We start from the raw sequence: 22946 nt of genomic DNA, 5'->3' as shown, positions 1-22946 counted from the left end.
CCAGAGTGCTTCTTGGAGGCCAAGATGGCTAAACTTCATCTCTCATACTTTGGACATATTGTCAGGAGGGAACAGTCGCTAGAGAAGGATGTTATGCTGGGTAAGATGGAGGGTCAGAGAAAGAGAGGAAAAGCCCCAACGAGATGGATCAGTCAGGTGGCATCATTGATGGTGTCAAGTGTGGCAGCATTAGTGAGGTTGGCCCTAGATTGGACATTGCTTCGTTCTGCTGTGCATGGGGTCACTATGAGTCGGTTCCAACTCTATGGCACCTGACAACAACAACAATGGTCACCCATGGTAGACAGGTATCATTGGAGCTTCCAGACAAAGACAGACAAGAAAGAAGGAGAGTCAGGTCACTTATGAATAGCATGGAACATCATCAGATAAAGTGGCAGAAGATAAGTGCCTCAGGTTGGAAGGCACTCAGACTACCATTGAAAAAGAACTGCATCCTCAAAGCAGAGCTGACCTTAATGACATAAATAGAGCAAAGCTTCCAAAACTTTCATATGTTGATGGGCCAAACTCAAAATAAGAAAAAGAGGTGCACATATCCATTTATAATCAGAATGTGGAAGTATGGATTTAGAAAAATTGAGATTTGTCAAAAATGGAATGGAACACAAAAAGATAGGTATTATTGAGCAGAAATGGAAAGCTATTGAACATTTTGAATCCGATAAGCATACAATTTACTATGTCACAAACAACAAATTGAAGAGGAATGGCATTAAATTCATCATCAAAAAGAGCATTTCAAGATTCATCTTGAAATACAATGCTGTCTGTGATAGGGTAACATCCATAAGCCTAAAAGGACAAACAGTTAACACCACTATTATTCAAACTTATGCACAACTACAAAAACCAGTGAGGGTATAATTGAAGAATTCCACCAATTTTTCTAGTCTTAAATTGACCAAATATGCAATTGAGATGCATTGATAATTATTGGTGATTGGACAGCAAAAGCTGGAAAAAAAAAGAAAGGATCAGTAGTTGAAAATATGACTTTAGTAATAAAAATGATGCTGAAGAAAGCAATAAAAAAAATCAAAGAATAGAAAAAAAATCAAGCTAATGGCTATCAAAAATGAGCAAGGGTGACTATTTTAATCTCTGATAAAATAGATTTAAGGCAAAAACCAGCATGAATAATATATAAAAAAAAAAAGACATTATATCAAGATCAATTGAACAAGAGTACATGAACACAATAAACATCCAAGTCCCCAGTGAAAGAGCCTCATCATTCATACATGAAACTGTAAAATAAGTGAAGAAAGAAATAGACAACTCTACAATAATGCTGTTGTTGATTTTAAGTGTTGTCATGTAGGTTCCATCTTAAAACAACCTCAAGTAGTGCTTCTGATGAGTGGCTTGGGGGTTTGAACCATCAATCTTGTGGTGAGCAGTGCAGTGCTTAGCCTACAGTGCCACACCAGGACCCCTATACAATAACAAAGGGAAATTTTAATATACTGTTTTTGATGAAAGGACAGGACAAGTAGAAAGAAATTCAGCAGAGACACTATCAATCAAGCAGCAGTGATTGGTAAAGAGAAACAGAAAAAATAAGGAAACAATAAAGTAGAGATTGAGAAGAAAGAAAGCAAAAGAGAGTAAGAGTAAGGAGGAGAGGAAAGAATAAACAAACAAAACAATGAAAATTTAAAAAAAGGGCATGTGCCAGACCCAGAGAGGAGAAATTTCTAGGATTTCCTGCCAGTCAAAGACCTCATACCATGAGTGGGCAAAGGATAAGGTATTGGTGCTTTGTCCCTAGATGGAGTTCCTGTAGGAGTAGGTATTTTCTGTTCTGGGCCCTCAATCCAGAAGTAGTTCATGCAGACCCCAAAGCAGCTGGGAAATCAGAGTATTTCCATTCCAGAGTACAGCCTAGTGTGAGAGGTCTTGCTAGTTCAGGCCTAGCCAGAACCACTTCTACAGGTCTGGAGTAAGCCATGCTTGTTTCCAAGTGCCAGAGTTGGTACTGCTAGCTGCCCATTTGCTTTTGGATTTTAATTATTAATTTTTTTTTTTAAGTTTTTATTGTGAAGTGAGTGATAGTTTACATGGGAGAACATCAGCTTTACTTTCATCCTATCGTATTTTGTTTCATTGCAATTATTACAATCTCCTTCATGCATCATCCAACAACCAGAGGGAATACCCCGCAAGCCTGAATCCTGGCCATCAGCACACAGCCCCTCTCCCCACTGAGTCCAGAGTCCCCAGCCAATAAATCTCTTCATGTCATCGTCTGTGCCTCTATCTCTGGCATCATTGCTTCTCTGGATAGGATCCTGCACTCAGTTTTTCTCCTTGAGGTTCCCAGGGTCCTCCACTCCAGGACTGCAAAATCAACCATTCCTCTTCTTTTGTTAAAAAATGTCTACCTTTACATTTCAACTCTCACAGGCCGTCCTGATACCAATTATCCACTACTGAACCACAAGAGTCTTATCCCCATCTCCTTTCACCAGCATCATCCAGACATGTTGAAAACCACTCAGTGGAGATTCCAGTTTTCCCCGCATCCTCTGGAACTAGGCTCCCTCTTGAAATCTTGTAAGCCAGTCACTTTATGTCTTTGTAGTTTCCCCATTTTGGGTAGCCAATATCTAAGGTGCCCATTCATGTCAACCCTGTGTACTGAGGGGGTGGGAATGATCCTTGCAGTAAAGATTTGTTCCCTCTTCTAAGCTACTGTGTCCATAAATATAGGCCAAGTTCATCAAATTGTAGCAGATTACTCTTTTTTTCTTTTTCTTTCTTCCTGTAGTGGGGTCTGATCATTCAGACACTGAAGCCAGGTCAAGTGGGTACTATTTATAAGTATAGATGTTCTTGTGCGTATCCCCTCACTTCATATCAGCTGGATGCTTCACTCTCTGCTCTATTCTTCCATGGCTATGTCCCTATCCCTGGACCCAGGAGTCCCCAGATCTCACCAGACTGCTGACCAACCAGGTATCAACCCAAGTTGAGTCCATTGAACTTGGTTGGAGTTAGCTCACAACTTCATTGCTGTTTCTCCCCGCCCCTCTTCCCACTTTCCCTTATCAGTACACCAACATGGTTACCAGCAAAAGTACATGCCTGCAAGTATTCCCCTTGATTCTTAGACTTGGAAGGAAGGGGGTTTGCTCTGAGGGGTCTCAATCACTTGCCTTGATGGCTCCCAGGCAAACAACTTGCTTGTTCTTGTAGTAGTCAATCACACTGTTGTTATTGTTTTTTTGTTTTTTTGTTTTTTTTTCTGCTGGTCTTTCTTTCACGAAGTATATTCTGATCTTCTATCCACTCAAGGCTAGTCTATTTGTCCTTTCAAGTGGAAATTTCCCACCTGTGAAGATTCTGGATGGGTTTCAGGATTCCACCTATGGTCTTATGCAATGCAAAGGCTCCACAGGAAACCTCTATCACTGGTCAACTTCAACCCCCTTTAAGGCATTCCAATAAGTTATAAGCAGAAGACAGACTTACAAGCATTCTATTGTGATGTTTCTAGCTATTCCTTTCTCTCCCCATCAAGTATCTATTTTACAGTGGTAGGCAAGGAAACCAAGATTCAAAAGACAGCCAAGCATCTAAATATTATTTCAAACCGTGCCTCAATCCCTGTATCTCAGAGCCCTGCTGTTCCAAGGTTGTGCACACATCATTATTTACCTCTGGTTCCACTTAGCCCATGCAACCCTGCCTAACTGTTCTCCTATATGCCTTGTTCTTCCATTCCCCTCACCATTCTTGTGTTTTGCCCCAACCCATACATCCCAGTGATGATATATATATATATCATCATCACATATAAAGTTTTATATATATATATAGGGTGTGTTTTTTTCTTTAATCTTTTACAATAATTTTCCTATGTAGTATTTTTTTCCTTTTTTAACTGACTAATTTTACTCATTCAAAGTCCATCCATGTTATGTGGTTGTGTCTGGCAGTTTCCTTTTTATTCTTCAAGGTAGCACAATATTCCATTGTGTGAATGTACCACAGTTTGTTTATCCATTCTTCCATTGATGGACACTTAGGCTGTCTCCATCTTTTTGTTATTGTAAATATTGTTGCTGTGAACATCGGTGTGCATATATCTACTCATGTTATGGTTAGTATTTCTTGTGGGTAAATACCAAGTAGAAGAATTGCTGGATCATAACGTGTGTCTATTTCCAACCTTCTGAGGAAGTACCATATTGCTTTCCAGAGTGGTTGGACCATTTTGCAATCCCACACAATGTAGGAGGGTCCCAATCTCTCTGCATCCTTGCCAGCATTTATTGGACGCTACTTTTTTTGTCTGTGCTGTTATTGCTGGTGTGAGATAATATCTCATTGTTATTTTGATTTGCATCTATCTAATGGCTAGTGATTCTGAACATTTATTGATATGTTTGTTGGCTGCCCAGATCTCCTTGGTGAAGTGTCTGTTCATGTCCAATGTCATTTTTTAATTGGGTTATTTGTTTTTTTCTTGTAGAGCTGTTGTAGTTTCCAATATATTTTAGATATTAGTCCCTTGTCCAATGTGTTGTTGCAAAATATTTTCTCCCATTGTGTGGGCTCCCTTTCTACTCTTTTGGTGAAGACTTTTCATGCACATAAGTTTTTATTTTTAGTATGTCCCAATCATCTATTTTGTCTACTTTTGTTTGCACAATTTTCAAAATGCTTGGTAGTCTGTGCATGCCCTGTATTAGAGCCCTCACTTTTGTCCCTCTATTTTCATTGATGGCCTTTATAATTTTGGGATTTACATTTAGCTCTTTAATCCATGCTGAGCTTGTTTTTGTATAGGGGGTGAGATAAAGGTCTTTTTTCAGTCTTTTGCATATCGTTTTTCTGTTCTGCCAGCACCAACTATTAAGGAGACTATCTCCTTCCCATGTAATCAACTTAGGCACTTAATCAAAAATCAGTTGGCTGTATGTGAATGGGTTAATTTCTGAATTCTCGATTCTGTTCCATTGATCAATGTACTTTTCATTGTACCAGAACCAGGCTATTTTGACCACTGTAGCTGTGAAGTAAATTTTTAAATTGAGGAGAAGAGGTTTCCAACCCTGTTCTTCTTCCTAAGCATTTCTTCGCTTATTCTGGGTCTCTTTCCTTTCCATATAAAGTTTATAATTGTTTTTTTCCATCTCTTTGAAGTATATCATTGAAATCTGGATCATATCATCTGCAAATAGAGAAGTTTTATTTCCTCTTTGCCAATTTGGATTCCTTTAATTTCCCTATCTCACCATATAGTTCTGCCTAAGACTTCCAGCACAATATTGAATAGGAGTGGTGACAAAGGCCATCCTTGTCTGGTTCCTGTTCACAGAGGGAAGGCTTTCAGTTTCTCTCCATTGACAATAATGTAGGCTGTTGGTTTTGTATATATGCTCTTAATTATGTTGAGGAATTTCCCTTTAGTTCCTACTGTGTTGAATGTTTTTATCAGGAAAGATACTGGATTTTTTCAAATGCCTTTTCTGAATCAATTGATATGATCATGTGGTTCTTTTCCTTTTCTTATATGGTGGATTACATTGATTGTTTTTCTAATGTTGAACCATCTTTGCATCCCTGATATGTGTCCCACTTGGTCATGATGTATTATTTTTTTGATGTGCTGTTGGATTCTGTTGACTAGGATTTTGTTGAGAATTTTTGTATCTATGCTCATGAGGAATATTGGTCTATAATTTTCTTTATTAGTGATGGCCTTCCCTGGTTTTGGTATGAGGGTTATGCTTGCTTAATAAAATGTATTGGGATGTTTTCCATCCTCTTCTATATCCTGGAATAATTTGGGAAGAATTGGTGACAGCTCTTCCCTGAATATTTGGTGGAATTTACCAGTGAAGCCATCTGGTCCTGGACTTTTTTAGGTTGGGAGTTTTTTGTTGACCTATCAATTTCTTCTTTTTTAATGAGTCTGTCCAAGTTTTCTACTTCACTCTATGTAAATTTATGTAGGTAGTGTTTTTTAAACATTGTATCCATCTCTTCTAAATGTTGCAATTTGATGGAATACAATTCTTCATAGTATTCTATTATTATCCTTTTTATTTCCTTTTTTTCTGTTGTGATATTGTCCACCTGTTTTCTACTGTGTGTTATTTGTGTCCTCTCCCTCTTTTGTTTTGTTAGGTTTGCCAATGGTTTGTCAATTTTATTAATCCTTTGAAAGAACCAAATTTTTATTCTGTTGATTCTTTCTATAACTTTCCTTTTTTCTATCTCATTTATTTCTGCTCTAATTTTTATTATTTATTTTTTTGGATGACTGGAGTTTCCTTTGTGTTGTTCTGTTTCTAATTGTTGTAGATGCTGTGTTAATGTGTTAATTTTGGCTCTTTCTTCCTTTTGAATGTATGCCTTTATTGCAATAAATTGTTCTCTCAACACTACTTTGACCATGCTTCAAAGATTTTAGTGTGTTGTGTTTTCTTTTTCATTTGTTTCTAGGAATTTTGTGAGTTCATGTTTTATTTCTTTTACTACTCAGTTGCTTTTCATCAGGGTGTTATTCAGTTTCCATATATTCGACTTTATTTCTTTGGTCTTCTTATTGTTGATTTCTAGCTTTATAGCATTGTGGGCTGAAAAGATGCTATGTAGTATTTTGTTTTTTGTAACTTTATGGACGTTTGCTTTGTGAACTAACACATTGTCAATTCTGGTGAATATTCCATGTGACTGGAAAAGAATGCATATTGTGTTGGTTTTTGTTTGAATATTCTGTACACATCTATGAGCTTAAGTTGTTTGATTGTGCTGTTTAGTTCCTCTGTATCTTTGTTGAGTTCCTTTCTGGTTGTTCTATCTTTTTTTCGAAAGTGGCACATTAAAATTTTCCACTATAATTATAGATTGGTCTATTTCTTTCTTCAATTCTAGTAGGGTTTGCTTTATATATCTTAATGATCTTTCATTGGTTGCGTAGATATTTAGTATGGGTGTGTCATCTTGCTCATTTTGCACTTTAATCATGAGATAGTGTTCTACCTTATCTCTTATACTGGTTTATCCCTTAAAGTTTATTTTATTAGAGATTAGTATTGCCACTTCTGCTTAGTTTTATTGCAATTAGCTTGGTAGACTTTTTTCCCTTTCTTTAACTTTTAATATGTTTTTGTATTTGTGTGTAAGTTGTGACTCTTGCAGGCAGCATATTGAAGGGTCTTGTTTTCTTATCCATTCTGCTACCCTCTGTCTCTCTGGTACATTTATCCATTGACATTCAGTGAATTTATCAATAGATATGAATTAATTGTTGGCATTATGTTACTTTTTTTTTTGGTGCTGTTTATTCCTTTTTTCTGCATGCCTTCTTGTGCTGTGTTTATGTGTTTTGTGCTATTTTTTGTCAGTTTCTTCATAGTAGCATTGTTGTTATGTGCCGTAGAGTCAGTTCCAACTAGTACTGACCCTGAACAGGTTTCTGAGGCTGTAAATCTTTATGGGAGCATGAAAGCCTCATCTTTTTTCTGCAGAACAGATGGTAGTTTCAAACTGCTGACTATGAGATTAGCAGTCCGATTTGTAACCACTATGCTACCAGAGTGGTTACAAATTGGGCTGCTAACCTCAAGGTCGGCAGTTCAAAACTACCAGCTATTCCACAGGAGAAAGATGAGGCTTTCTGCTCCCATAAAGATTTACAACCTCGTAAACCCTGTGCAGGGTCAATATAATACGGAACCAACTCCACAGTACTTAACAACAACATCACTGTATCAGCCTGGTTGTGACTCCACCCTCTGATCTCAGCTCAGGCAGAGGGGCCTACTGTTAGCATCCCAATCAATTCAGAAATCTCCATGCTTTTCCTCCACAGTCAGATTTCTCCACTGGTGGGTGCTGGACACTGATGCCCCTCACCTTATATCAGATCCAAAGCTCTGGAGCTGCTCTGGGAAAGTACCTTCTCTAGTTTTTTTGTGCATCTGCCAAGGAGCCAACCCTACCTGTCTCTGCTTCTCCCTTCCCTAAACCCCAAGTCTGCCCATTTGTTTTGATTTGGTCCTGATTGCTCAGATAGCAGGAGCTTTACTGGAAGATTATGTAGGATGGAGCTGATCACCACAGTAATGTAATTTCCAAGAAAAAAATTCACATATTTCTCTCTGCCTATAAGCAGTATGCCTCTTCACCACCTACCAACTTCTTGCTTCCAAGAGTCTCAGGAAATTTAAAGATGGTCGTGTCACATCTGATCGGTGGCACAGAATACCTGTCTCCTTCCACAAAACTCCTACACATCTATTTCACATTCAGCTGTTTTACATAGTTATGGCTAGTTCAGGGCTGGCCAAGACTGGCTCTGCAGGTTTTGAGCAGGGCTTACCTGAATCCAGGTTCCAAGGTTGGTACTGATAGCTTCCCCTTCTGTTAATTGGGCTCACAGCTGAGACACTCATCTACATGAGGCTCCAACTGCCAGGAGACTGAGACCTTTACTACATATGTAGTAGGGTGGGCTCACCTATGGCTTTAGTCACTAGATGAATGTATGAACATGAAAAAAAAAAAAAAAAAAAAAAAGAATCACATACTTATCTCAGCAAGTCACTAGTATGTTTCTGCCATACCAATATGTTGTGTTCTCTCTGAAGACACTGATAAAATTGTAAGCTGGCAATGTAACATCTGCTCAGCCAGCACATATCACCAGATTGTCTCCTTTTTGTCATGTCTGTTCAATTTTCACTTCTAGTAAACATTCAATCCACTTCCTTACCCCTTCATCTGAAGCTCATTGTTTCAGGACTACAACTGTTTCATTTTTTTTTTTTTTTTTTTTTTTTTTGAATCTTTGTTGTAGAGGGTCTATATAGCCTTACTGCCTAGTGGGCTGTCTTGCCTCCTTTTTGTAAAATGATCTTGATATCATCCCACAACTCCTTTTTTTATTGTTATTGTCTATTTCTTCAAATATGTTCTTGACAAGGTCTGTAATTCAGGATGGAATATAGTGAAGGTCATATTTTGGATCTTATGGGCTAGTGGTATCCAATGATTTTATGGTAGGTTCTCTGTGACATGTCCAATATAAAGACCATTACCAGAGAGTGGACCAAGACAAGGAGATAAAATAGATTTTCTATTATAGAACCAGGTGTAGAATTGTGAGATAATACACTAGAGTCCAAGGTCTGTATAAACCACAAGGTTGGTCATTTAAACTTACTAACCATTCCTTGGAAACCTTATGTAAGGTCACTATGGGTCAGAATTGACTGAACAACACTTTACAACAATATTATAAAACCTGTTCTAATTCCTACCTTTAAAAACAGGAAAATTCAATGCATTTCCTCTCACATAGTTCACTCTAAGGCCTATGTCACATGCACAAAGACACAGATCAGAACGCTGTGTTGGGAATCACTAAGTGAGCAACATCTGCCTTTTCTTTGCTCCATTAATATTAATCCACAATTATGTGTTTCTGGCAATTACCCATTTTTTTCCCTCCCACCTTTAATATCTAGGAGTCCTAGTATGGTGCTGTGAGTTAATATGCTGGACTGCAATGTCAGTTTTAACTGCAAGGTTGGCAGTTCAAGCTCACCAGCTACTCATCAGAAACCCTATACAATGTTGGTATGGGTTATTTCTGATTCAGCATCACTTAACAACAACAACAACAATATCTAGTGGACCAGTGCATATGATCTTCAATATAGCATCTCTTTTTATTTCTATAGTTCTCTTCAATACCTTCTGTTTCTATTGAGAGTACAAAAGATTAATTACAAAGAGAGATTTAAATGTTAGAAAATCTCTTTTATTCAGTTACTGGCGGTGTATCTTTGTTTCCATGCCCTTATTCCTAAAATAAAGATGATATAAACTTGCTTCTCAGAGTTTATGTAAAAACTGTTGCTACTGTTGTTGTTATTAGGTGCCTTCGAGTCAATTCTGACTCATAGATACTCTATGCACAACAGAACAAAACACTGCCCGTGTCTGTGCCTTCCTTCAATAGTTGTTATGCTTAGCCCATTGTTGTTGCCACACTGCCAATCCAGCTTATTGGATTTTACTTTTCATTGAATCTCCAATTTACCGAGGCTAAAGGAGCTCTGGTAGTGTAGTGGTTACGAATCGGGCTTGCGAACTGCAAGGTCAGTAGTTCGAAACTACCAGCTGTTCCGCGGGAGAAAGATAAGGTTTTCTGCTCCCGTAAAGATTTATAGCCTTGGAAACCCTGTACAGGGTCGCTATGGGCCGGATCCGGCTCGATGGCACTTAACAACAACAATAACAAAGGAGCTCTGGTAGCATAGTTGTTATGAATCGGGCTGCAAACCTTAAGGTCAGCAGTTTGAAACTACCAGCCGCTCCGCAGGAGAAAGATGAGGCTTTCTGCTCCCGTAAAGATTTAAATCTTTGGAAACCTTGTACAGGGTCACTATGGGTTGGAAACTACTCAACGGCACCTAACAACAACAACAACAATGTCCTCTTCCAGGTATTGATCCCTCTGAATAATGTGTCAAGTATGTGTCTTGCCATACTGGCTTCTAACGAACATTCTGGCTCTACTTCTTCCAACACAAATTTGTTTGTTTTCAGGCAGTCCATGGTAATTTTAATATCCATCTCCAACACCATAACTCAAATGTATCAATTTTTCACAGTCTTCTATATTCAGTAACCAACTTTCAAACTCATATGAGGCGATTGAAAATACCATAGCTTGAGTTAGCGCACCATAGTCTTCAAATTGAAATATTTGTTCTTGAAACACTTTAAAGAGGTCTTGTGCAGTAGATTTGCCTAATGCAATACATTGCTTGGTTTCTTGACTACATTCATTCCATGAATGTTAATAGTGGATCCAAGCAAAAATGAAGTCTTTGACAACTTCAATTTTTTCTCCATTTATAACGATTTTTATTATTGTTCCAGTGGTGAGGATTTTTGTTTTCTATATATTGAGATGAAACCTATACTGAAGGCCATGGTCTTTGATCTTCTTCAGTAAGTATTTTAAGTTCATGATCAGCAAGTAAGGTTGTATCATTGCATATTGCAGAATTTAATAAATCTAATGCCACTTTCTTCATATAATCCAGTTTCTCTGATTATTTGCACAGCAAAGAAACTGAATAAGTATGGTGAAAGAACAGAACCCTGACATACATATTTTCTGATTTTAAATCATTCCATGTCCCTTTGTTCTGTCCGAGCTACTGCCTCTTGGTCTATGTAAAGGTTCCTCATTAGCACAATTAAGTGTTCTGGGATACCAATTGTTTGCAATGTTATACATTGTTGTTGTTGTTAAGTACCATGTAGTCATTTCTTACTCATACCTACCCTGTACAGGATTTCTGAGGAGCAGTTGGAGGGTTTGAACTTCTGACTTTGTGGATCACAGTCCAGTGCTTATCCTATAGCGCCACATCAGTAACTTCTCATAATTCACATAGTCAAAAGGCTTTTCATACTCAATAAAGCAAAGGGAAGCATCTTTCTGCTATTCTCTACTTTAGCCAAATATCCATTTGACAGAAGCAATTATGTCCCTAGTTTCACATCTTCATCTCAAACTGGCATGATCCTCTGGTAGTTCCATGTTGATATACTGTTGCAGCCATTTTTAAAAATTAACTTTATCAAAATATTACTTGTCTGTGATATTAATGATATTGTCCAATGATTTCTGCATTTCTTTGAGTCATCTTTCTTTGGAATGGACACAAATATGGTAGCTGTCTTCCAAATATCTTGGCATAGATGAATGTGTGCCTCTAGCTTTGCACCAATTTGTTAAGAGATTTCAGTTTGTATTGAATCAATTGCCATAGCCTTGTTTTTGCCAATCCCTTCAGCGCAGCTTAGAATTCGTCCTTTAGTTTCATAAGTTCTTGAATATATGCTACCTCTTGAAATGGTTAAATATCTAGCATTTCTTTTTTTTTTTTTTTTTAATTGTGAATTATGTGATAATTTACATAGGAGAACATTAGCTTTATATTCATCCTATCGCATTTCGTTTCATTGCCATGATTACAATTATCCTTCATGTTTAACAATCAAAGGATATACCCTGTAAGCCTGCCCCCCCGACCGTCAGCACACAGCCCCTCTTCCTCCCTGAGTATAGAGTCTCCAGCCATTCCATTTCTCCCTGTCATTGTCTCTGCCTCTATCTCTGGTGTCACTGCTTCTCTAGGTAGGGTCCCACTCTCCATTCTTGTCCCTTGATGATCCCAGGGACATTCGTTTCTGGACTTCAATGTCAACCACGTCCCTTCTTTTGTTACAAAAGGTCGACCTTTACATTTCCAACTCTCACAGTCAGTCCTGATAACAATTATTCACTATTGTATCACATGAGTGCTATCCCCATCTTCTTTCATCAGGCCTGCCCATACAGAATGGAAACCACTCAGTGGAGAGTCTACTTTCCCCTGTACTCTCTGAAACTAGGCTCCCTCTTGAAAGTACGTAAGCCAGTCACTTCTTGCCTTTGTAGACCTCCCCCTCCCCATTTTGGATAGTCAATGTCTAAGTTGCCTATCCCTGTCTACCCAGTGTACCAAGGGGGTGGGAATGCACCTTGCTGTAATGATTTGTTCCCTTTTTTGAGCTACGGCATCCATAGGTATTGGTCAAGTTCATCTAATTGTATCAGATTACACTTTTTCCCTCTTCTTTCTTCTAGTCGAGTTCTGATCTCCAACCACTGAAGCCAGGTCAAGTGAACACTATCTGCAAGTATGGATGTTCTTGTGCATCCTCCCTCAATTCTTATCAGCTGGATGTTTCACTTTCTGCTCTAGTCCTCTGTGGCCATGCCACTATCTGTGGGAGCAAGAGTCCCCAGGTTTTGCCATACTGCTGGCCAACCAGGTCTCAAGCCAGGTTCATAGGAGTCTATTGAATGTGGTTATATTTAACTCACAACTTCATTGCTGTTTTTTCCCCACTTCCCTTTACTGGTGACCAGCGTGGTTACCAGTCAGACCACATGCCTGCTTGTGTATTCCCCTTAAGTCTTAGTCCTGAAAGGGGGTTTTCCCTGAGGGGACCTGACCACTTGCCTTGATGGTTCCTAGGTGAACAACTTGCTTATTCTTGTAGTAGTCAGCTGGACTTTAGTTATTGTTATTGATTTTTATTGCCGGTCTTTCTTTCAAGAAGTATCTTCTGTTCTTCTAGCAGCTCCAGGCTGGTCTGCTTGTCCATTCAAGTGTAGATTTCCCACCACAGAAGATTCTGGATGCCGTTCAGAATTCCACCTATGGTCTTATGCAATGCAAATGCTCTTCAGGCAGCCTCCTTCACTGGGTAAGTTCTAGCCTCTTTTTAGGTTTTCCAATCAGTTATAGGCTAAAGACGGACTTACAAGCTTTCTATGGTGATGTTTCTGCCTATTCCTTTCTCTTTCCTTCAAGTGTCTATTTTACAATGATATGCAAAGGAAACCAAGATTCAAAAGGCAGCCAAGCATCTTAACATTATTTTCCCTCTTTACCGATTCAAACCATGCCTCAATCCCTGTATCTCAGAGCCCTGTTGTTCCAAAATTGTTCATACATCATTACTTACCTCTGTCTCATTTAGCTCAAGCAAACATGCCTAACTGTTCTCCCATCTGCCTTGCTCTTCCATTCCCCTCCCCTTTCTTGTGTATTGTCACCCCCACCAGCAGCTAAACTATCCTGTGTCTACTCTTTACTCTGTGCTCCATCTTCTCCTCCCTCCCTTCACTCCACCCCACACATCCCAGTAACCAGCAAATAATTCCCCTCCCCCTTTTTAGTGTGGGTTCTTTTACTTAGTGTTTTACAGTAATGGTCCTATGTAGTATTTCTCCTTTTGTGACTGACTAATTTCACTCAGCATAATGTCCTCAAGGTTCATCCATGTTATGTTGCATCTTACTTGTTATTTTTCAAGGTAGCATAATATTCTACTATGTGTATATACCACAGTTTGTTTATCCATTCTTCCACTGATAGGCACTTAGGCTGTCTCCATCTTTTTGCTATTGTAAATAGTGCTGCTATGAACATTGGTGTGCATATATCTACTCATGTTATGGCTTGTATTTCTTGTGGGTAAATATCAAGTGGAGGAATTGCTGGATGATAAGGTATTTCTATTTCCAAACTTCTGAGGAAGTGCCATATTGCTTTCCAGAGTAGTTCCCAAATTTGCAATCCCACCAGCAATGTAGGAGGGCCCCAATCTCTCCACATCCTTTCCAGAATTTATTGTCCTCTACTTTTTTTATTTGTGCTGTTATTACTGGTGTGAGATGATATCTCATTGTTGTTTTGATTTGCATCCTTCTAATGGCTAGTGAGGAGTCCTGGTGTGGTTCTGTGGGTTAATGTGCCAGACTGCAAAGCTGATTGAACTGCAAGGTCAGCAGTTCAAGTTCACCAGCTGCTCCTCAGAAACCCTATACAGGGTCGCTATGGGTCGGGATTGACTTGACAGCACTTAACAACAACAACAACGGCTAATGATCATGAACATTTCTTCATATGTTTGTTGGCTGCCCAGATCTCCTCCTTGGTGAATTTTCTGCTCATGTCCTGTGGCCATTTTTAAATTAGGTTATTTGCCTTTTTGTTGTAGAGGTGTTGTGTTTCTCCCTATAATTTAGAAAGTAGTCCCTTATCCAATGTGTCATTGCAAAAGATTTTTTTTTACCATTCTGTGAGCTCCGTTTTTAATCTTTTGGTGAAGTCTTTTGATGCACATAAGTTTTTAATTTTTAATATATCCCAATCATCTATTTTGTCTACTTTGGTTTGTACAAATTCACAACATTTGGTAGTCTGTATATGCCCTGAATTAGTACCCTCACATTTGTCCCTATTTTTTCATTGATGGTCTTTATAATTCTGGGATTCACATTTAGGTCTTTAATCCATGCTGAGTAGGTTTTTGTATAAGGCGTGAGGTAAAGGTCTTGTTTCAATCGGTTGCATATTGCTTTCCAGTTCTGCTGGTACCATCTGTTGAAGAGACTATCACCTACCCATGAGATATATTTAGGCATTTTTCAAAAATAACTCAGTTATATGTCAATGGGTTAATTTCTGGATTCTCGATTCGGTTCCCTTGATCAATGTATCTTTCATTGTACCAGTATTAGGCTGTTTTGACCACTGTAGCCATGTAGTAAAATTTTAAATCAGGGAGTCAGAGGTTTCCAAACTTATTCTTCTTCTTAAGTAGCACTTTGCTTATCTTGGGTCTCTTTTCTTTCCATATAAAGATTTTAATAGTTTTTTCCATCTCTTTGAAGAATGTCATTGGAAACTGGATTGGGGTTGTCTTATATAAAAGGGGGAACCAAAGAAACAAAACAGCAATGACAAAAATAAAAGCAGAAAAATAAATAAATAAGTAAAAGCAGATCAGATACTGTAGTCTATAATTGCAGAACAGAGAGAAGAGAGAGAGTTAAAAAAAAAAAAAAATTCTGTAGCCTAATAAGATTAGATTATGACTTTAATATCTTCTTTCAGCTTCTCTCCTTCAAGGCCACCTGAAAAATTTCAAGATTCCAATGTTGGTTTATATGATGTAACTCAAGATTGAATATTTGGCCTGTTTCATTTTTTAGTCTGTCTCTACTGCTCCAGAATCCCGGTTCTGACCTGTTTCCTAGTGATTAACATTTCAGGGCTGGCTGTGGCCATTTTGCACTGCCGCTTGATTTTATGTGGACTCTGCATGTTTAAATTTGAGGAGATCTACACACATTCATAGTAGAACCTTCCAGCTGTGGGAGTGGGAGAGAGTGTCCACTTGCTCAGCCACCCTCTCTAGTCACCAGAATGGAGGTGCGCAAACAGCAAGAGGCCAATGAACAGATACCAAAAAAACAAAAACAAAAAAAAAAAAAAAAAATACAACTAAACAAAACAAAAAATAATGTCCACACTTTTATATCCAAGGTTCCTGTAGGCATCAGTCTGTGGCATGTCTGTTCGCTCCCTCTTTTGGTCTTGCCGCTTGGTCTCACCCAAGTTGTTTGCTCCAGGCCTCTGAGCCTGGCGGGTTCTAATCTTTTGGTGAAGTCAAAAATCTAAAGAATAAGATTTCTTGCTTCCTCTACAAGTTTCACTGACTATAATTCTTCAAGCTTTTAAAATATTCCTATATATGTGGTTCAGAGTTTTGGAGCTATCCCTTGAATCGGTTTCATCTGGTATTCTGTGTTATTGCTGAAAGAGATCTGCGCTGCACTTCTACCCTATCCCCCATCAAGCCCCACTTCCTGGACCATTTTATTTGGTACAGTGACTCTGCATATTCCTTCTATCTGTTTGGATGCTTTCTGTATTGTTACATGTTTTGTCCACAGAATTATTCAACATTTAACATTTCAAGTTAAAGCTTTAGTTTTTCTTCAGTCTTTTTCAGCTTCAAAAAATGCAAAGCTTGTCCTTCACTTTGGTTTTCTAACTCAGGGCTTTTATACATTTCATTTTAATACTTTGCATTCTCGTGCTGCCTTTGATGTATTCTGTTCAACAATTTTACCTTCTGAGTTTTTCAATTTGCTTTAGCATCTCTACACTGGAGAGCAAGTTTCAGAGAATCTTCTAATATCCATTTTATCTTTTACTGCTTTCTTTTTTCTTCATGTTGTTTGGCTTTCAATCTGAATGATGTTCTTGACTTCATCTTACAACTCTTCTTGTCTTCAGTAGTATCTAATGCATCAAATCTGTTCTTGAGATGATCTCTAAATTCAGGTGGGATATGTTAAGGGTCATATCTTGGCTCTCATGAACTTGTTTTAATTTTCTTCAGTTTCTATTTGGTCTGTCCCACATTTCATCCATATAATGTAAAACTGGATAGTTTAGTATGTATAACATGCTCAGAATAGTGCTGACATAGAGTTAACATTATATGTATTTAGAGACTTTTATAAAATTGATACCCTATAATTTTTCTTCCTTACCAGAAATGGTGTTGTAGGATAAGTACTGGATTGTTAACCAGAAGGTCTTCTGTTGCAAACTTCTGTGCAAGGTCTTCTATTCAGCAATTCCTCAGAAACCTTATACAAGGTTGCTGTGAGTCAGAACTGACTAGACAACACAAATAGCACCCACTATTTTCTTTTACTTTTCATAAATAAAATTTGTTGTTGTTAAGTGTTGTTGAGTCAGCTCTGACACATAGAAACTCTGTACAGGGTTTTTGAGGAGTGACTGCTGAGCTTGAACCGCTAACGTTGTAGTTCAAACTGACTTTGCAGTCCAATGCATTAACCCACGGTGCCACACCAGGACTCCAGATATGGGATATGGTGGTATTGGTGATGTGACATGGAGTCAGTTCCAACTCACAGTGACCCTGTACAAGGTTTCCAAGGCTGTAAATCTTTATGGAAGCAGAAAGCCTCATCTTTCTCCTGTAGAACTGCTACAGATTTGAATTGCTGACCTTGAGGTTAGCAGCCTGACTCATGACCACCACAATACCAGAGCACCTTAGATATAAAAGACAGCATAGTTAAATTTCCTCAGTGTCAGAAATTAATTAGTAAGCCATAGTTTATTTATTCAGGATTAAAAAAAAATTGAATATAATTGCACACACACAAAAAAAATTCTAGTAATGTATAGCAAAATGAAACACTGCCCAGTCCTGTGCCCATCCTCATGATTATTATTTATCTTGAGCACATTGCTGCTGCCACTGTGCCATGTGTTTTGTTGGAGGTCTTTCTCTTTTTCAATGATCCACCACATTACCAAGTAGGATATCTTTCTCCAGGGACTGGTACCTTCTGATAAAATGTCTGAAGTATGAAAGATGAAATTTTGCCATCCTGGCTTCTAAGAAGCTTAATGGCTGTTCTTCTTCCAACATTGATTTGTTTCTATTAATTCAAAATTATAAAATTGAAATGAAAGCAGAAAGGCATAATTAATTTTTTTAAATGCAATATTTCTAACTTAAATTGAAAAACCCTTGTAGTGCAATGGAGTGCAAACTGGGCTACCAAACACAAGCAATTTCAGTGTTTACTCTGTAGGAAAAAAAGTGAGGGTTTCTTCTCTCATAAAGATTTACAGTGCAGAGATGGTAAACCTCATGAAAGAAATGAGGAAGTAAAAGAGCTCTACATAAAATTTAAAGGGCAGCTGGAGAAGAAAAAGTCAAGTACTATAACGATGCTTGCAAAGAACTGGGGTTAGAAAACCAAAAGTGAAGAACACACTCAACATTTCTCAAGCTAGAAAAACTAAAGAAAAAGTGTAAGCCTCAATTGCACTACTGAAGTATTATCTGGGCAAAATAATGAATGATGCAGAAAGCATCAAAAACAAATGGCAAGATTCCAAGAAGTCACAGAATAGTAATTGAAATATTTCAACAATATGATGAAGCATTGGAAGTACTCACTCATTTATGTCAATAAATTTCGAAGATAGTTGCCTGGCCAACTGAATGTATGCCCATTCCAAAGAGACATGACCTAATGGAATGGGGAAATCATCTACTATCTAATGTAATTAATATCACATGCAAATAAAATTTTACTGAAGATAATACAAAAATGGCTATTGATAAAAATATGGAAAACTGATGATAATATATTGACAGGGTATTGTCAGAAATTCAAACTGGATTCAGAATAGGACATGGAATTAGAGATATCATACTGACGTCAGATAGATCTTGGCTGAAGGCACAGAATACCAGAAAAATATTTGTTATTATTATTATTAAACACCATTGAATCCGTTCTGACTTATAGCAACCTTGTAAAGGGTTTCCAAGGAATGGCTTGTGAGTTTGATCTGCCGACTTTGTAGTTAGCAGTTAAGTGTTTATGCTACAGCCCACAGATGTGTTTACTGACTATGCAACGTCTTTAGATTGTGGATCATGGCAAACTTTAGATAAGAGTGTGAAGAATGGGTATTACAGAGTACTTCATTGTTCCTATGTTGAGGGTTACATAGAACATCACAAGGCCCCTTCCTGTGTTCAATCTCTGGGTTTACTTTCAAGGTAAGACATACAGCATTGATTCCTGACTATGGATTGCAGGTAAGCAGACATTCGTAATCCAAGGACTGCTTGTATAGTGTAACCTGAGTTTATGAAAACTGCTTCTGTTGTTATGAGTAAGAACAGGGTCATTTTTATTTTAAAATTTTAAATAATGTCTGCTGAAATATCACACACATTTTATAGTCATCCCCTTTGACATTGTTATATGGTACACATCCCAGCAATCCCCAGAAGTCCCCTAATGGTGCGACAGCTATTGTGCTTACTAGAGTTTAAAAAATGTGTTGTTCCGAACATGTTTTGCATTCATTATTTCTCAGAAGAGACAGGATTAAACTGGAAGAAACCACTGTTCAACAATTCTTGTGATAAAGCAGTGAAAATTTAAAGTAAAAGGAGATAGTTGTGTGATTATTATTTGAATATCAGTATAGTAAGGAACACCAAGAGAAATCTTGGTTTACTAGTTGGCTCTTTGTTAAAATTTCTCTATACTTTAATTTTAGAGAATATTAAATGTACAATATTTTGAAAGGACATTTTAAATTTCCTTTATGATAATTAAAGAACCTGGTGGTGCTGTAGAATAAACACAGGACTGTTAACAGCCTAGTCAGTAGTTTAAACCCACCAACCAGGTAGAAAGTTGATGTTTTCTGTTAATGCAAAAATTTACAACCTTGGAAACCCTATATAGGTTTGCTAAGACTCATAATCAATTCTATGGCAGTTTGTTTTCATGAAAATAAGCACAAAGTAAAAGAAACTACATAATAAATATTATGGAAAAAATCACATTTTAAAATGGAATCAAAAGTTTAAGAAATATAGACACAACAGACTGCATAAATTTCAGTGATACACACTTTTAAACTATAATTTACTCAGTATCTCCTTTTTAAGCTCATAAATTACATGCAAAACACCCTGACTTAATATTTAATTTACATATCTGGGATTTATAAATCTACTGAAATCTCAGTATTTAATGTCTTCATTTCTCATATAATAAGTTCTTAAAATAATTTCATTTCAGTTTGCAAGAAAAAATATGACTTTTGGAAGATCCTGGATTATGACACCCACATGCATTGCTTCTGTGCTGCTGTGGGAGTAAGTCTGACAAAAACTGAGCAAACAGATGGCTAACCCTCTGAATGACATTATTCGTGTTCACAAAATGGCTTTCTAAAGATCATAATATAGCATCTACTCTAGTGCTGTTCTTCTAAAGACAGAGGAAATGTGGAATTCTGGGATTCGTCAATTGTAGTATCAGAGTTATATTTCTTGACTACCTTATAAGAAAGAAAACTATTAATCAATTGCAACAATTTCTAATTTTATAATGCTCAAAAAGCAGGAATCAAATTTAATTTGTCAATTTTTGAATATATCTATATCTATGGTGTTATATTGTATTGTACAAGTCTGCTGCACAAAACTTCTTTAAACTGTTGAAGAGCAAAGATGTTAGTTTAAGTACTAAGGTACACTTGACCCAAGCGATGGTATTTTCAATAATCTCATATACATGCAAAATTTGGACAGTTAATAAGGAAGACCATAGAAGAATTGATGCATTTGAGTTATGATGTTGGAGGAGATTACTGAAAAGTGTCATGGACTGCCAAAAGAACCAATAGATCTGTACTGGAAGTGCAGCTGAGTGCTCCTTAGAAGCCAGGATGGTCAGACTTCATCTCTGATACTTTAGATATATTGTCAGGAGAGACCAATCCCTGAAGAAGGATATCATGTTTGGTAAAGTGGAAGGTCAGCAAAAAAGAGGGAGACCCCCAGTGAAATGGATTGACATAGTGGTGGCATCACTGGGCTCAAGCGTAGCAATGATTGTGAGGTTGGACAGGAGGACCACATAGTATTTCGTTCTGTTGTGCATAGGATCGCCGACTCGATGGCATCTAGCAACAACAACAACAACAACAACAACAACAATGGTGTTGTTTAAGTGTTGTCCAGTCTGTTCTAACTCATTGTGTCTCTGTATAGGTTATCTTAAGAGTATTTGGTCCCCCCTCAACAATTTGTGATAAAGGAAACGGGGGTACATGGAGGTAGTAGCTCTAAATACCAACAGAAAGGGAAGGAGTCTTCATGTCAAGTATCAATACTTTCCCCTCTGTACACAGGGTAGATAGGGATAGGAAACTTAGACATCAGCTACCTAAAATGAGTGGACAATAAAAGCACGAAGTGACTAGCTTACAAAATTTCAAGAGGGAGTTTATTTTAAGAGTGTGTGAGAGAAGATAGATTCCCCTCTGAATAACTTTCATCCTGTCTAGATGGGTCTGGTAAAACAAGATGGGGATAAAATTCTTATGATTAAATATTGAGCAATTGTTACCATGACCAATTGCAAAGGTCACAATTGTAAATGTAGAAGTGTTCTAATAAAAATGGTGGAGAAGATAATCTTACAGTCCAGAGACAGAGGACCCTAGGATCATCAAGGAAGAAGAGCACAAGCGGAATGCGGGACCTTATCCACACAAACAGTGACACCAGAGATGGAGGCAGAGATGAAGACATGGAGAGAGGGAACAACTGAGGACTCTAGATTCATGGGAAGAGAGGGAGTGAGAGTTGGCAGCCAGGAGGCAGACTTGCAGAATGTGCCCTTTGGTGTTGTAAATTATTATATATGCCTAAGCATTAAAAAAAAAAAAAAAAGAGCTAAAATGAACAAAGAGAAAAATGTTAACTGATGATACAGAGAAGGGATTATAATCATTGTAATGAAATAAAGTGTATGATTTATGAAATGTAAAACTGATGATCTGTCCTGTATACTTTCAATCAATTCACAATAAAATCATTAAAAGAAAAAGAGTATTTGGTGGGTTTGGGTTGCCAACTTTTGGTTAGCAGTCCAGTGCTTATCCTGAAGCACCACACAAAGGTTTATATATCTACATCTATATCATCTGTAGATGCATATCTATGTATACCAATGAACAGAAGGACTTTATGTGCATGTTGATAAAACAGATCATTATATATTTTTTATCCCAGGGCTTTAATAGCTAAAATGAATCAGATTAATACTGAAATTTAAATGAAAAACAAAAAGACACAGAACACAATGTTCAATTTTTTCCTTACAATACAGATGTTAAAAATTTCCCAATTATATTTTTAATATCTCATGTCATATTATTTTCACCACTCATACTAGATGATAATGTCATCTGTCAAAATTTCTCATTATGACAGCACTCTTCTGATTATATTATTTTACACTCCTTTTTTTTTTATACAGCCACATTTCTAATGAGTCTCTTCAAATTATAATAACCTTTCCGAATAAAATATAAACCTATTTACTCAATTCCATTATCAGTGGTCATAAAATACAGTGAATATCCCTGCAGGTTTTGCTTTTCTACTCTAATTGATGTTTATTCTGTTTACATATATTCACTGCTAACTTTCTGTCTCTCTCTCTTGTTAAAATTTATTGTAAGGATGTTTCTTGCTATTCTACCAGTCCTCACTATTTCTAAGATACTTACCTGCATTTTACTAGCAGCATCACGGTCAATAATAAATCTGTAGGGAGAATTCTGCTCAAAGATTTATAACCTGATGATGTACATGTGGAGTCCTCATGTGATGATATAGGATAAGCACTACACTGTTAACAGAAAGGTCAGTGGTTCAAATCCACCAGCTGATCCTCTGAAACCCTGTAAATATGTTGACATTATGTTTGATGCTACTAGTTGTCATTATGGTGGATTTACGTATTAACAAAATTTCAGAACTGACTTGAGGGCACTTGACTCAACTATAAGAGAAATATCTAAAATAAATGGCTTTAACAAATTGATTTTTTTACACTTTGTTTTTATTGTACGCCTGCAAGTCAATTTCAACTCATAGCG

General features: G+C 37.4%; 1 pseudogene; it reads right to left on the bottom strand.

Annotated features, from left to right (window-relative positions):
* LOC102810809 overlaps positions 1-22580 on the bottom strand; it is a 126350-nt pseudogene extending 103770 nt beyond the window's left edge.
* Between the last annotated feature and the right edge of the window lie 366 nt (positions 22581-22946).

The sequence above is a fragment of the Chrysochloris asiatica genome, unplaced genomic scaffold (assembly GCF_000296735.1).
Source record: "Chrysochloris asiatica unplaced genomic scaffold, ChrAsi1.0 scaffold00225, whole genome shotgun sequence".
Classification (NCBI taxonomy): domain Eukaryota; kingdom Metazoa; phylum Chordata; class Mammalia; order Afrosoricida; family Chrysochloridae; genus Chrysochloris; species Chrysochloris asiatica.
Note: the sequence above shows the minus strand (reverse complement) of the source record. Positions and strands in the feature narration are given on the sequence as shown.